This window comes from Pseudorca crassidens, chromosome 2, assembly GCF_039906515.1.
Source record: "Pseudorca crassidens isolate mPseCra1 chromosome 2, mPseCra1.hap1, whole genome shotgun sequence".
Lineage (NCBI taxonomy): Eukaryota > Metazoa > Chordata > Mammalia > Artiodactyla > Delphinidae > Pseudorca > Pseudorca crassidens.
This window is the reverse complement of record NC_090297.1, coordinates 52,283,217-52,299,193: the sequence shown is the minus strand read 5'-3', so window position 1 is coordinate 52,299,193 and position 15,977 is coordinate 52,283,217. Positions and strand designations below refer to the sequence as shown.

The 15,977-nt window shown below is 42.4% G+C and overlaps 1 pseudogene; it reads left to right on the top strand.

Annotated features, from left to right (window-relative positions):
- The first annotated feature begins 6 nt into the window (after positions 1–6).
- LOC137208899 (small ribosomal subunit protein uS2-like) lies at positions 7–12,948 on the top strand (annotated as a pseudogene).
- The last annotated feature ends 3,029 nt before the right edge of the window (positions 12,949–15,977 follow it).

The following is a 15,977-nucleotide window of genomic DNA, read 5'->3' as shown; positions in this document are numbered from 1 at the left end:
GGAGACATGGACCCAGGGCCGTTCTTCCTGGACATACTTGGGAACATTGAGAAAACTTTTCAAAGATTGGCCCTTGATGGATGTAGGTAAGAAGGTAAGAGCTACCACTTCCACCTAGTTGTCCAGCTCCAATACGCGATATGTAAACCGCATGCAGCCTCTCTGTGGTTTACAAGGTTCAAAGTTGTTAACTAAAATCAATTGAAATAAAAAGGGTCACATTTGCCGTGGTACACAATTTACTTCTCCAGACGGCTTTGGCCTGCACTGCCGGACACACACACACACACACACACACACACACACACACACACACACACACTCTCAGTAACCCTGGGGGAGAGCAGAGGCAGCTGCAGAAGCCCAAAACCTCCCCAGTCCTAATTAAACCCTCCAAGTTTCCAGGCAACACAGCCAAGGAAAAAATCATTTCCAAGCTGAAGACCCTCAGCCCCCGCCCCAGCAAAGGAAACGGTCGTTTGGTTTAATCAGCCCACGTGCACATTCTCTCTCCACAGGTTGCCAAGACTGGGCCTGTACTTAGCAGAGGTATTTGTGTAATCAAAGCTTCTGGAACTTTCCCTGCCAAGGCTACCAATGTGAATAGGCTCCTGAGGTAAAAATGTTCCCCCTGCTGGGGACGGTGCCCTTGAAGTCTACATCAAAATCAAGCCAGGGTCACAGCTGTTGCGGCACCCCACAGCGGAAAACTTGCAAGAAATCCTAGCCTGCACTACTGCTTTGCCTCAGGTCTAGCGGAAACAGGCCCCAGTTGCAGGGGAGGGAGGGAGGGAGAGGAGAAAGGGAATATGTTTTCAAAAAGCCAACCCCTCTAAGTAGTACTCGGGGGTGGGAAGACAAAGCCGCCGTGGAACCTTGTCCCTTCACCAAGGCAACCTCACCCCACCACCCTCGCCCCTCCTCCTCTGTGAGCTGGGGGTCCCGCAGGTTGGCCGAGAGCCACTAGGTGGCAACAGATTAACTCTTCAAATGCCAGAGTGGGCTCGGAGAAGTCAGGAGTTGGGTGGAAAACTTTGCACCTGGTCGCTTTTCAGAGGAAAGGAAAAGCAAATGGCTTTTTTCTGTCCTTAAAGACCCTCGGCTTGCAGTGTTGATATCGGAGGAAACCCCGTGAGGGGAAGACTGCTTCCAGGTCACCCATTCTTAGGGTGGCTTGAGACATGGGGAGATACATCGTGTGTGCTCCAGGTTTCACGTCAGTGACAACAGGCTAAAAGACCCTTTGAGAAACTTATGCTCACGTTCGATCCACTTCAACAAATACTAACTACAGTAAGAAATGTGTGCGTGGCATTTTCCACGGACAGCGCTAATGGACGAGGCCCCTGCCCTTGGGGTTTGTGGGGATGAACGGTGTCTTTTTTTTTAACTGAAGTTGATGTACAATATTATATAAGTTACAGGTGTACAATATAGTGACTCACAATTTTTAAAGGTTATATTCCATTTATAGTTATTATAAAAGATTGGCTATGCTTCTTGTATTGTACAATATATCCTTGTAGCTTATTTTATTTTTTAATTTTTATTTTTTAAATAAATTTATTTATTTATTTATTTTTGGCTGCGTTGGGTCTTCGTTGCTGCGCACGGGCTTTCTCTAGTTGCGGTGACGGGCTTCTCATCGCGGTGGCTTCTCTTGTTACGGAGCACAGGCTCTCGGTGCACGGCCTTCACTAGTTGCAGCATGCAGGCTCAGTAGTTGCGGCTCACGGGCTCTAGAGCGCAGGCTCAGTAGTTGTGGCACACAGGCTTAGTTGCTCTGCGGCATGTGGGATCTTCCCGGACCAGGGCTCAAACCCATGTCCCCTGCATTGGCAGGCGTATTCTTAACCACTGTGCCACCAGGGAAGCCCTGTAGCTTATTTTATACCTAATAATTTGTACTTCTTAATCCCCTACCCCTATATAGCACCCCCTTTCCCTCTCCCCACTGGTAACCACTAGTTTGTTCTCTACATGTGTGTCTGCTTCTTTTTTTGTGGTATCATGAATAATATTCTTATAGTTAGCCACCTTTGAGGAGTAAAGGAGAGGAGACTCAAATTTTCTATGAGTAAAAAGGAAAGACAAGTAAGTTCCAGAAAAGAGGCTCATGGAGATCATTTTACATCAAGCTTCTCTGATATGGGAAGGCTTACGTTTCTAGGGTGAGCGAGGCCTAAAATATGGGAGCCACCACAGAGAAACTTTGCCAGCAGAGGCTACAAATGCTTGCTGTTCAGATGACAAGAAAAACAAATCATTCCCCTGGGTATTCTAGCCTCTGCAAAGCATCCCCCCCATTCTGCCTATTAAACTTCTCCCACAAATATAAAAATACTGTGGTGTTGATTGGAGTATAGGGCCGGAAAGGTGAAAGTGATTTACTTTAGAAAAGGGAGAGGGAGCTACCAGCCTCAGGAGGAATAAATTCAGAAAGGCGGGACAGGAGCTGGGGGAGAGAAGACAAGTGCTCTTGTCGCTGGGTTTAAGAGAGTTTGGAGGGATAGCGGGAGAAGGAGGAAAGGATTGGGGGAGGGGGCCATAAACGTGGGATATATACGACAAGAGAGAGATGGGAAAGGCGATTTCAAGAGGTTTTGCTGTGCATGTGGGATTCTCTTTGATATGTTTCAACAGAACTCAGTAAAGATTAAAACTACCTTGCGATTATTTTTATTTCTTGGGCTGGAAGGACGCCGATGACAGAGCAAGCAACTTTGGTGGCAACACTCCCTTCCCTTCCCGCCTGTCTAGGTGGTAGGACAGTGTCCAGATTGTAAATTCTTTCAGGAAAAGCCATTCCAGGATCTCTGACAGGTTATACAAAACATAAGTATTTGTTAGGCTAATTCTAATACGCAATTTCTCATTCTTGAATGGGCAGCCTCGGAGTTTCACTTTTGCTCCACACATTCACCAAAAAGACAGGAAGCACCACAGTAAGACAACTCTCTGATCATCAAGTGACTTTGGAAGATGATGTCACATGGTTTTCTTTAATCATCACCATATACTGAGTACCTGGCAGGACTAATAGGTGTTGGGTGGAATCGGGGCTCAGAATGGCCCACTAGCCTCAGTTCTTATTTGGGACAAGAACTGTTGTGTGTTGGAGAATTTTAAATGAGTTTTTCCCGAGGTCCTGATCATACTTTCATTTTTTCTCTCTGCCAGATTCCCTGTATCTCTAACCACTCCTTTACCACCCAACCATGTCTAGTCTGCTAAGAAAATTTCTACCCTAAAAGGAAGCTTTTTGAAGTGTCCCAGGCTCTGTGAAACCTGCCCCGAGCACTCACCACACCCTCTGTACATACGTCACCCCCTGGTACTGCGATATTGCTTTCATATCTACCTTCCTAGCTAGAGTGAAGACATGAATGATCTCTATATCTTCAGTGTCCAGAACAGTGCTCAGCACACAGCTGATGCTTGACAAACATCGGACCAAGACCTGTCCCATATCCTGTCATTCCATGCTGAGAAAACCCAGCTTTTGAAAAGCCATCATCTTCCAAGCACTTCACCTAGAACTCAATTGGCAGTAGGTGCTAGGGAATTCGACCGATTATCCATCCCTCTAATTATAATGTGTATTTCTCAATCTTCAGTTGGCAGTCCCAGAACAAAGTTTACTCAGATTTACAGAAAGTGGAGGAAAATGCCCTAATAAGTCGACTTTCTGATCATCAGAGCTCTAGGAATATGCTTCTCAAAGTCTTTAGTGATAGAAATTTTTGTGTCTATCCTTCTGTTTCTGACATGAAACTCTTACTCTTTTAAAAAATGTTTATTTTTTAAAAATACAAAAGTATTCCACACTCATTAAAGAACAATTGCCAAACAGAGAAAAGCAGAAAACAACAAAACAGTTTTCAATCGTCTCCCTATGTAAATAGTAAGTCTGTAACATTTTGGAGTATGAATTACTCTCTTACTTATGGATTTTAATAAAAACCAGAGGACAGCTCGTGCTGTCTGCTAAAATTAGAGCCAGATTCCACAGAACATACATAGGTGGATTTCATACTTGGTTCCTGCGTGCACAGGTGAGGCAGCGCCTGCCTATAGGCACACCCTGGTAAGCAGCTCTGGGTAGGGGGAGATGAGTTAATGGAAAGAGTGAATTCGCACGGTTGGGTGCCTTTGCTTGATCTTATGGAGTTTGTCTCTTGCCAACCACTTTTCTGTTCTCTTCAAATCCCCTGGAGTCGTGACAAGCCTCAGGCTTCCGGCTCCCATCTGTGCAATTACTGGTCAGACCTCTCAGGCTGCAGTGATGGACATGAGGTCCTTAGTAAAAATCCGAGGGCCTCACCAACAGCCCCGTGACCTTCACCACTGGTTTCCTTGACTGAACTTGCCTTGAGCTATCATACTTGAACTCTAGCCTCCATTATGACACTCTTCCTTGGACTCTTAGTGGCAACCTAGCACCATCCCTTGTTACTGTAATGGGACAAACAACTCCCTAGAATGGAAAGATCATGGCAGCAAGATGACACCTCGTCGAAGTTAATAAAGAGATAGAGGCAACTTTCAGGCTGAGCAGAGCGGACCATCAGGATGTCCTCATTTGTATGGAACGACCAGCCCCGAGAAAAGTGTACACTGACTTCTCAGCATTGGAATGGATCTTTACACGTGTGTATATATTGGTTTTATTTAATGTAAAAAGTATTTCTGGGCCCAGAGGAATGAATCACTGCTGTAACTGAACAAGGCTTACCTAGACTCTGCCAGGCACTGTGCTAATTGCTGAAGACATAAAGACACACACCACAGTCCAGCTAGGGAGAGAACCATGCAGCTGTGTAGAGGGAAAGGATTTTAATATTTATGGAATGCTCCCTCTGTGCTGGCCATTGTGCTTGGTGTTTTGTAAAATTAACACATTTAATCTCAGCAAAGTGTAAATTAGATAGTATTTCCTTTCATTTTATGGAAGAAGAGGAGCCGAGGCTCAGGGAGCTATTTACTGCCCTAACTCACACAGCTGGAACTTTTAATAAAAACTCAAAATCGACATCCCAGGCAGTTTGATGGAGCGGAGGGGAGCAGCATTTCAGCGTGCGTGGGTGGAGACTGGGAGCATGACCTCCGTGCCGTCAGCCTTGTCTTGCTTTCTGCGTCAGCGAGGGCCAGGAGCCACACCATTCCAGGCTTACCTCCTCCTTCCCTGAAGAGGCAAAGGACAGAACGGTGGAATGAACTGGATGTGTAGATTCAGCGGGTCTTGTGTTCCTACCAGTGGTGTGGCCTCAGGTTCGCGTCCTGATTTTTTTTTTTTTTTTTTTTGCAGTACGCGGGCCTCTCACTGTTGTGGCCTCTCCCGCTGTGGAGCACAGGCTCCGGACGCGCAGGCTCAGCGGCCATGGCTCACGGGACCAGCCGCTCCGTGGCTTGTGGGATCTTCCCGGACCGGGGCACGAACCCGTGTCCCCTGCACCGGCAGGCGGACTCTCAACCACTGCGCCATCAGGGAAGCCCACGCGTCTTGATATTTTTGAGCTCCGGTTCCTCACTCATATAATGGCACAATGGCAACCTTACAGGGTTAAGATTATGAGTCTTGAGTTATGAAAAGTGGCTCGCACTGCACATGGAGCATTTCAACGCTCAATAAACATTAGCTCTTGTGCCTTCACAGCTTTACCAGCGTAGATCTATATGGTCAGTTCCTGTACTATGTCCTAAAATACTCTGTTTGTTCTGTGTGTGTTAATCTTTGTCCCCCCAACCCATTCTCCTCCCCTACTAGGTGGCCTTAAATTCTTTGAGGGAAAATATCATGTCACATGTTAACAATTTTCATAGTGTGTGACCCACAGCAAACATGAAAAAACAAAAAACAATACCCAACATTTGATTGATCGAATCTGTCTTGCTGACACCACATTCTGACCACCAGGTGATGGGTTAGTAGCCGATAACTAGAGCCAGCTCATACTGACTGTGAAAGCCATGTTAAACTTTCAGGAAATTTGTGAGCCAGTTGTTAAACTGTGGGTAGCTTAAAATTTGCTGTGGTAGGAGTATTTACACCACAGAAATTGGTAAATCCTATAAAGCAGGGCTTTGCTTCATCCTCGCACCCAAACATACACAGAGAGCCAGAACGTACAAGGTTTCCTGATAGTCTAATTTCTGGTGCCTCATCATTTTCAAGAAACTTCCAGATGATACTTAGCTTGATCTCACCAAAGCAGAAACGTGTAGAGTATTTAAAGACTCCCTGTACTAATAGGATTTCTGATTTTAGAATTGGAAATTTAAAGATCTCACTTCTTTCGATCACCCTCCAGTGTAGAAGTATCTTCTTTAACATTCCTAATGAATGCCATGGGAACCCAGTCTCTCCCCATGGAGAGCTCCAAAAATTCTTCACAATGGTCTGTTCCTACCTTTCCTGTAACTTCCACTAATTGTTCTGGGATCTGCCTGTATTTTGTAGCAAAGCAGCATGTCCACACTCTCCAAGTGATAGCATTGAGCACAGCTCTCATGTCACAGCCACCATGATTCCTCTTTGTCAGCCTTCATGTAGGGCCTTCATTTTCTCATTGTCAAGACTGTCCACCCCCCACCATTGTAGTTATCCAAGAGCTGAACAAAATATTCTGGATTTAGCCAATTAAGTACAATAAAGTGAGACTACTGCTTCCTGTGATAGTTTTCCACAAGTATAGTTCACATTTAGTTAAAAAAATTAATTCTTGTCATTAATTAATTATTTTCAAGCCAGGCTACCCTAGTGCTATATCCACACAATTCATTTTATGAGCTAAGCACTTTACACTTATGGTGGTTGTATGCCATATTCCTATTACTGATGCATTCTCTTTTGAGTATTGATTTTGATAACCATCATATTAATTCAATTAATTTTTAGTTTTGTGACCTCCCCTATAGACCTTCCTATAGGTAAAATTTAAAGACTAAATACAAATATTCAACCAGTTGTGGTATTACCTAATGACTATTATCCAACACAACTGTCTGAAATTTGTCTGCAGGGATGTCATGAGAAGTTTTGTCTAATAGTTTGCTGAAATCAGGCATGTTTATGTAATTCCCTAGATTTGTCAGTGCAACCATTTCATCAAAAATGGTAATGAATTTGCTGTGGTATGCCTTGTTTTTAGTGAACTCAGCTGGTTTCTTGTACTCATCTACTTGTTTTCTAATTTGCTTATAAATGTTGTACTTAATAATTGATTCTAGAATTTTGTACTGAGAAAAAGCTTACCAGTCAGTAGTTTCCAATAGCCACCTTTTCCTGTTTGTTGAGATTCAGGATGACATTTTCTTAATACTTCTTTTGACATCTCTCCTGTTCACTTTGATGTCACATGGATTCCAAGTCATGGGACTCTTTTTTTTTTTTTTTTTTTTTTGCGGTACACGGGCCTCTCACTGTTGTGGCCTTTCCCGTTGCGGAGCACAGGCTCCGGACGCGCAGGCTCAGCGGCCATGGCTCACGGGCCCAGCCGCTCTGCGGCATGTGGGATCTTCCTGGACCGGGGCACGAACGCGTGTCCCCTGCATCGGCAGGCAGACTCGCAACCACTGTGCCACCAGGGAAGTCCAGAATCATACCCTGTTAAATCATTTGTCTGGTCCTTCAGTGCACTGCTGTCTAACAGAAACATGATGCAAAACACACAGATGAACCATTTACGTAATTTAAAAATTTCTAATAGCCACATTAAATAACTAAAAAGAAACAGGTAAAATTAAATTTAACCTTATATCTCCAAATTATTATCATTTCAAAATATAATCTATGTAAAAATTATTGAGATATTTTATATTTTTTATGCTAAGTCTTCCAAATCTAGAGTGTGGTTTATACTTACAGTTAACCTTAATACATATATACCAGCCACATTTCAAGAGCTTAAAAGGCACATGTAGTCACATGAATCGGGCAGGGATAGACTTCTACTCATTTCAAGTGTCTGGACATTATTGTTATTTTTATTCTTATGATGTACTCTTTTTATCTTGTACTTCATTCCCATTTTCGTGATATTTATTCTTTCTTTTTCAGCAAGAAGGGCTCACACACAGTCAAGAAGGCAAGAGCTAAATAGAGGTGGAATAGCCTCACTTTCTCTTTGTCTGTTGATATTAATGAGGGTACCTTTTACAGTTAAACGCCATAAAGAAAGCTCGTTAATGGCAGCAACATCCCCTAGCACACAGTTCTCCCTAGAACCACAAAATGGGTATGTTACAGAGGCCTGGGAGCTAATTCTCTCCAGATGTGCACAAAGCAAGCCAGACCAAAAGGTGGAAACTGGAATTACTAAACACTTAATAAGGAGCTGATGGAACCAAGGCCCCAGGGTTGGCTCAGCAATAGTGAAACACAGAGACCCTGTTTGTTCAGAGAAACTTCAAAGCCCCCTATAAACTCCCAAGAAAGGTGAGAGGCAAAAACACTACAGAGGATTCTGCAGCATTCTTGCAAAGTCAAACTGGAGACTAACTTGAGATTCTTCCCCTGGTGCTTAAGAAGAAGACTTAGGGGCAGGTCTGGTGAGCAGATGTGTGATTTCTGTTGATGCCCATTCTTACAGTATGTGCATGGAGGATATAGACCTTTCTCTAGTGAGGCCAAAGGGGACAAAACAATTAAATATTTAGTTTAAAAAATAAATCAGAAAGAGCAAATGCCTTCTCTGGACTAAGTATTACTCTATACCCAAACCATAAAACTGCTAATGAGACATAGCAGATCCAAAGTTGGTTATATTTATCTTTGTTTTTTCTTCCTTCCCTCACTTTACTAGTGGGACAAAGAACATGGAGTTTTGGCTAAGATCATAATTAAAAAGTAGGAAAAAAGATCAAATAATCCAGTGTGATATGGGTTGAAAGTCTGATCACTTTGGTCACCAGTTACCTGGCAGGAGAAAGGCTTCTAGGATCCAATCCTGTAGCTGTTTGTTTGTTTGTCTGTTGTTTCCATTGCTAATCGCCGTGACCTGTCAGGTATGTGCTGTTTGCCTTTCATATCTTTCTTTGGGATTCACAGAAATGATGAAACAATGCCAGCTTAAAAACAAGACAAGAAAAGTGATCCAAAGTGACCCCAATGCCTAAGCAAAATGGTGCCATAGAGGAAGGAAGAGAAAGACTCTCATTAAAATGTTACTAAAAGAGAGAAAAACAGAGACAGTTCTGGTGTTGGTAGAAACTGAGGCAAAATCCCATCTTCTCCTTGGAGAATCAGAACAAAAAGTGTCCCCACCCCCTTTTTTTTTCATATGATAGAATTATGTCCATCACTCACAACATAATGATGAGTCAAATGCATAGTCTCTTTGGACTGAGACCTAGGTTGGATTCCCAGCTCAGCCACTTACTAGATGTATAACATTTTCAGTTTCTTAACCTGTCTTGGGTTTTCGTTTCCTCATCCATAAACAGGGCAGGAAAATAGGACTTCCTTCTTAGGATTGTTCTGAGGATTAGCAGAGGCAGTGTATGTAAAATTCTGACATTTTATAGCCCACTCCTTGGCACAAGGTGAGAGATAACTAATGATACCCAAGTTGATAGTCTGTTTATTATTTACCATCCCATCTTCCATTCACCTCTCTTCCTGCAGGAATATGTCCTTCTGGTATTGACAGCCTTTGGTAGATTGCATTATTTTCAGGCAGATCCTTCTCCTTCTTATCTCCAAAGGGCAGTTCATCAGGGTTGTTCCTTGTGCTAATTCTCTTCATAAAGAAAAGGAACAGAGTCTCAACTGAGTCACATACTTGGTGAATTCCTGAACTCTGAGCATTTGCTGGAAGTGTGGCTCTCAGAAATGGTTTTCCGAGATGGATCATTGGCTAAGGAGATACGTGTCACCCCGTACCCAGGCTGCCCTCAGTTCCCCTTGCTAGGACTTCTGTGCATATGACCAATCACCATAATAAAGCATTTCATAATGTCATGATTTGACAAGAAAAAGATAAATGCAAACAGTACACAAACACTGGGAGGAGAAACATCTGGATGTCCACTGCTTGTTTCCTGTTGGGAGAGTTTGGGAACTTGGGGATTTTAACAGTTGGACAGGGCTAATTTTGGAAATGACTTCACATTTCTACAAAAAGGAAAAGCATACATTTATTACACTTTACTCATCAGATGAGGGAAGTTGGTGGTCAACTTCCCAGGCCTCTCTGAGAACAAAGGGGATTGAACTGGAAACGGAGAGAGGGTTTTCCTTCCCTTCTCACCCTCTCACTTCTAGTGTACCCCTTCTCCTTGTCATGACTTTGGGCTCCTAGATTTCTAACTTTCCTTCTTATATTCAGTTTCCTCTTAGGTTCCAGAAGTCTTAACTTTGAATTCTGGCTTTACCACTGACAGATCTCTTACTCTAAGCCTCAGTTTCCTCTTTTGAAAATAAAATGAATCATAATAGTAATGTTAATCATAGCAGTAATAAGTATTTACCCTCCAATTTCACAAGATTGTGTAGATCAAGTCCCTTCCTCCTCCTCCCAGTTCCCAAAACATTTGATGTTCTTTCTTGATTCTTTATCTTTTAATAGAGGTTTCCCTTTTCTCTCCCTAGAAAACTGTGACTCACCCTTTTAGACCCAGCCTGAATACAACTGACGCTGTGAGAGACTGTCTCCCTCTCACAGGTATTAAAAATAACATCTCAGAGCACATTTCGTAACAAGGGAAATTTTGCAATACATCTTTAAGTAAGAAAAAGGAAGTTATAAAATATATGATCCAAATTTGGTAAAATATTATATTATATATATTTAAATTTATTTAACAAGATGTTAAATGGGGCTCCTCTTGTCATGGACTTTGGGTACAGATGCAAAGCTGAAAGAACCCTCACATTCTAAAATGTAGATGCTAGGTACATATGCAGACGCTGTTAAAAGGTAGACCAGATAGCCTTGCAATATCCCACCACCTATATAAGAAAAAGTAAGAAATTCAAATTCAGTTTGCTTAAGTAGGAACTTCTTACTAATGAGTTGTTGGCTGCATATGAACTGTTGTGTCATCACTCCTCCGTTCCCCATGAGTTACTCACTTCTCAGGTCAGATGAGACTAGCTCTAATAGAACCACTCCAAGAAATCGGGGATTCCTGCAAGAAGAGGAACCTGGCTTCTCACTCCTCTCTGAATGCTGGCTGAGTTATAGACAGTCTCAGGCCCATGAAGGTGCTGCCTCCCAAGCAGAGGAGAGTGAGAAAGTTCTTGGGATTTTGACACATGATCCCTTCCCTATAGGTGGGGGCATATGTGAGCCCAGCATGGCTTGTCTGAGCACCCTGAAGGTGTGAGCCAGAGGAGCAGTTGGCAACAGCAGGGTAAGGAGAAAAAGCCACAGAGGAGCAGTGACACCACTATTCAGCATGGGAGGGATGCCTGAGTTTTCCATGGGCCCAGAGGATATTTTGAAGGTAACTGGATTTAAAGTCCCTTGAAGGTCATCCCAGCAGAAAATGGCAGTAAGGTGATTGCAAAAGCTGAGAGTGGAGGAGGGCAAGATATCAGCTGGACTGTGTGTCACTCACATGAATGTCAGGGGCTGCACAGTGTGTAGGTCCTCAGGGTGCCTCCAAGTAATCCACAGGCAACTGGCCAAAGACCAGGGTATGGAAGCCTCTAGAGACAGGCAGGAGTAGCCGAGGGAGACATAAAACATTAACATCAGCACTAGGAAAGGATGTTTCTCTCTCTTCTTCCTCTTCCCCTCTCTTTTGCTCCAAATCTGGAGATCCAGTAGAAGTGAGGAGAATACACCCAGACATACACTTCTCATTCGCCGCTGAAGATTCCTGCCCATGACTCAGGCCTATGTTGAGGGTTGCAAATCAGGGGATGTTGGGAAAAACAGAAATTTTAACTTGGGAGTGAGACTGAAACTTTGGTTTAGGCTCAATGAAACTTGATGTTATAACTGAAAGTGACATTTTCCTTCTGGATCCATTTTGCTCTCAAGATCCCATGCTTGTTGATAGATGAAGAAAACTTCAGACTTACCAATGAAAGGTAATGCAGCCTTTCCTCACTTACCCGGAGAGGAGTCCGTACAGCATTGTCTTGGGTTCTCATTGTAACTTAAAGGGAAACGTTCACAAAGTTTAGAACCCTTGATATCCCACAGATGAAGGAGGAGGATGTCCTCAAATTCCAAGCAGCAGGAACCCACTTAGGTGGTACCAACCTTGACTTCCAGATGGAACAATACATCTCCTAAAGGAAAAGTGACGGCATCTACATTATAGATCTGAAGGGGACCTGGGAGAAGATTCTGCTTCTTGTTGTGCCATTGTTACCATTTAAAAACTGACTGATCAGTGTCATATCCTCCAGGAACACTGGCCAGAGGGCTGTGCTGAAGTTGGCTGCTGTCACTGGAGCCACTCCTATTGCTGTCCGCTTCACTCCTGGAACCTTCACTAACAGATCCAGGCAGCCTTCCAGAGGCCGCATCTTCTGGAGGTTACTGATCCCAGGGCTGACGACCAGCCTCTCACAGAGGTGTTGTACATTAACCCACCTACCACTGCTCCCTGTAACACAGACTCTCCTCTGCGCCCTGTGGACACTGCCATCCTTGCAGCAACAAGGGAGTTCACTCAGTGGGTCTGAGGTGGTGGATCCTGGCCCAGGAAGTTCTGCACATGGGTGGTACCATCCCGTGTGCACACCGTGGGAAGTCACGCCTGATCTCTGCTTCTACAGAGGTGCCGGAGAGACTGAAAAGGAAGAACAGGCCATGCTGAGAAGGCCATGGCCAAGGAGGAGCATCAGGGTGAATGGACTGCTGCAGCTCCCAAGTTCACTGTATTCTACCCGTGGTCGCAGACGGGTCTGAAGGTGCAGGTGCCTCTGTGCCTGCCCAGAAGTTCCTGCACAAGACGGGAGCCCTCAGCCCCGTCTTACTAGGGATTTAGTAAGAAAAGCCATTTCCAGGGTATGTTATAATTAAAGTCATACTAATTCAGTCCAATCCTTAAACACCTACTCCACCTCACTCTGTACTGTGGGATAATTATATAATTATAACCCTGAGGCATTGCAGGACATGGGAGAAAGAATGAACCCTTCAAGTCTTTATGTTAATTGCATGTTACTGTTGTCTAATTATTTGTCAGGAGAAGGCGATGAAGAGTGATGATAAAAGCATAAAAGTTTTTGCAGCTCCAGGACTCCAGATCCCAGCTCTGCCACTTAGTAACTGCCTGCCACAGTTTCCTCATCTCTGTTGCTAGGAGTTTTTTTGGCATCCTCAAGGGAAGTTTTAGTGCATAGAAAGATTAATCAGAGGCTTAGTTTTGGTTTTTTTAATTAATTTTTAAAATTAAAGTTACAAATTGAAAACTTGGATTGTTCTTTAAGCTTTTAAGTTCGGCTTCAAATCTTATTAATCCATTTATAAGGCTAGTAAACATTTTTTAAAATTTTATCTTATTTATTTATTTAGAATTTTATTTATTTTTTTATACAGCAGGTTTTTTTAGTTATCTGTTTTAAACATATTGATGTATACATGTCAATCCCAATCTCCCAATTCATCCCACCACCCCCCTCCCCCCACTTTCCTGCCTTTGTGCCCCTACGTTCATTCTCTACATCTGTGTCTCTATTTCTGCCTTGCAAACTGGTACATCTGTACCATTTTTCTAGAGTCCACATATATGCGTTAATATACGATATTTGTTTTTCTCTTTCTGACTTACTTCACTCTGTATGACAGACTCTAGGTCCATCCACATCTCCACAAATGACCTGATTTAATTCCTTTTTATGGCTGAGTGATATTCCATTGTATCTTCTTTATCCATTCATCTGTCGATGGGCATTTAGGCTGCTTCCATGACCTGGTTATTGTAAATAGTGCTGCAATGAACATTGGGGTGCATGTGTCTTTTTGAATTATGGTTTTCTCTGGGTATATGCCTAGTAGTGGGATTGCCGGGCCATATGTTAATTCTATTTTTAGTTTTTTAAGGAACCTCCATAATGTTCTCCAGAGTGGCTGTATCAATTTACATTCCCACCAACACTGCAAGAGGGTCCCCTTTTCTCCACACCTTCTCCAGCATTTGTTGTTTGAAGATTTTCTGATGCTGCCCATTCTGACCTGTGTGAGGTGATACCTTATTGTAGTTTTGATCTGCATTTCTCTAATAATTAGTTATGTCGAGCAGCTTTTCATGTGCCTCTTGGCCATCTATATGTCTTCTTTGGAGAAATGTCTATTTAGGTTTTCTGCCCATTTTTGGATAAGGTTGTTTGTTTTTTTTAATATTGAGCTGCATATATATTTTGGAGATTAATCTTTTGTCCGTTGATTCGTATGCAAGCATTTTCTCCCATTCCGAGGGTTGTGTTTTCGTCTTGTTTATAGCTTCCTTTGATGTGCGAAAGCTTTTAAGTTTCATTAGGTCCCATTTGTTAATTTTTGTTTTTATTTCCATTTCTCTAGGAGGTGGGTCAAAAAAGACCTTGCTGTGATTTATGTCAAGGAGTGTTCTTCCTATGTTTTCCTCTAAGAGTTTTATAGTATCCGGTCTTACATTTAGCTCTTTAATCCATTTTGAGTTTATTTTTGTGTATGGTGTTAGGGAGTGTTTTACTTTCATTCTTTTACATGCAGCTGTCCAGTTTTCCCAGCACCACTTATTGAAGAGGCTCTCTTTTCTCCATTGTATATGCTTGCCTCCATTGTCATAGATTAGTTGACCATAGGTGCATGGGTTTATCTCTGGGCTTTCTATCCTGTTCCATTGATCTATATTTCTGTTTTTGTACCACTACCATATTGTCTTGATTACTGTAACTTTGTAGTATAGTCTGAAGTCAGGGAGCCTGATTCCTCCAGCTCCATTTTTCGTTCTCAAGATTGCTTTGGCTATTCGGGGTCTTTTGTGTTTCCATACAAATTGTGAAATTTTTGTTCTACTTCTGTGAAAACTGCCATTGGTAGTTTGATAGGGATTGCATTGAATCTGTAGATTGCTTTGGGTAGTAGAGTCATTTTCACAGTATTGATTCTTCCAATCCAAGAACATGGTATACCTCTCCATCTGTTTGTATCATCTTTGATTTCTTTCATCAGTGCCTTATAGTTTTCTGAGTACAGGTCTTTTGTCTCCATAGGTAGATTTATTCCTAGGTATTTTATTCTTTTTGTTGCAATAGTGAATGAGGTTGTTTCCTTAATTTCTCTTTCTGATCTTTTGTTGTTAATGTATAGGATGGCAAGAGATTTCTGTGCATTAATTTTGTATCCTGCAACTTTACCAAATTCATTGATTAGCTCTAGTAGTTTTCTGATGGCATCTTTAGGATTATCTATGTATAGTATCATGTCATCTGCAAGCAGTGACTGTATTACTTCTACTTTTCCAATTTTTTTTCCTTTTATTTCTTTTTCTTCTCTGATTGCCATGGCTAGGACTTCCAAAACTATGTTGAATAATATTGGTGAGAGTGGACATCCTTCTCTTGTTCCTGATCTAAGAGGTAATGCTTTCAGTTTTTCACCATTGAGAATGATGTTTGCTGTGGGTTTGTCATATATGGCCTTTATTATGTTGAGGTAGTTTCCCTCTATGCCCACTTTCTGGAGATATTTTCTCATAAATGGGTGTTAACTTTTGTCAGAAGATTTTCTTTATCTATTGAGATGATCATTTGGTTTTTATTCTTCAGTTTGTTAATATGGAATATCACACTGATTGATTTACGTATATTGAAGAATCCTTGCATCTCTGGGATAATTCCCACTTGATCGTGATGTATGATCCTTTTAATGTGTTGTTGGATTCTGTTTACTAGTATTTGGTTGAGGGTTTTTGCATCTATATTCATCAGTGATATTGGTCTGTCATTTTTTTTTGTGTGTGTGATATCTTTGTCTGGTTTTGGTATCAGGGTGATGGTGGCCTTGTAGAATGAGTTTGGGAGTGTTCCTTCC